General features: G+C 49.2%; 1 protein-coding gene across 1 annotated transcript in view; it reads left to right on the top strand.

The window, feature by feature from the left end:
• The first annotated feature begins 585 nt into the window (after window positions 1–585).
• The window catches only part of RNF169 (ring finger protein 169), an 11,953-nt gene continuing 11,817 nt past the window's right edge, over window positions 586–721 (top strand). The window contains exon 1 of the mRNA XM_031064787.1: window positions 586–660. The gene's annotated coding sequence lies outside the window, so the exon portion shown is untranslated. The remainder of the gene's footprint in view (window positions 661–721) is intronic.

Below are 721 nucleotides of genomic sequence, written 5' to 3' on the forward strand. Positions count from 1 at the left end.
CTGCCTTTGCTCCTGGCACTCAGATTCCCTGTGCCTGAAGCCTGCCTTTGCTCCTGGCACTCAGATTCCCTGTGCCTGGATCCTGCCTTTGCTCCTGGCACTCAGATTCCCTGTGCCTGAAGCCTGGGTTTATTCCCTGGATCCTGCCTTTGCTCCTGGCACTCAGATTCCCTGTGCCTGGATCCTGCCTTTGCTCCTGGCACTCAGATTCCCTGTGCCTGAAGCCTGGGTTTATTCCCAGGACTCAGATTCCCTGTGACATCCCGGGGCTGTTCCTTCAGCCCTGTGTTTACATCCTCCCAGTGCTCCCTGATTGCTTAACTGCTTGTCAAGGACTCTTGAGAATCTCACAGGAAACTCGGGAAGTGCAAAGTGGGATTGCTGGGCCATCCTCCTCCTGATGTTTCTGTATGTTCAACAGAGCTGTGATAGCAGTGGCAGAGTATAAACATCTGGGGTTGGAAAAAGTGTTGCAGAACCTCTTGTGCAGCCTCTGGAGATCTCACCCTTTTTGGGAAATGATGGCCAGCACCAGCTATCCTGCACTAAAAAATAATTCCTTTTTTTTCCCTTTTCTTTCCAGACTTTATATTCAGAGCACCCATTAAATTAAGCAAAACAGGAGAGCTCCGAGAAGAATATGAGAGCCAGCTAAGGAAGGTCAGTATTTTGGGTAATTGTGTTTTTTCTTCCAGAACAACTTGGATTTCCTGCAGGAATG

Source organism: Geospiza fortis, unplaced genomic scaffold (assembly GCF_000277835.1).
Source record: "Geospiza fortis unplaced genomic scaffold, GeoFor_1.0 scaffold1532, whole genome shotgun sequence".
Lineage (NCBI taxonomy): Eukaryota > Metazoa > Chordata > Aves > Passeriformes > Thraupidae > Geospiza > Geospiza fortis.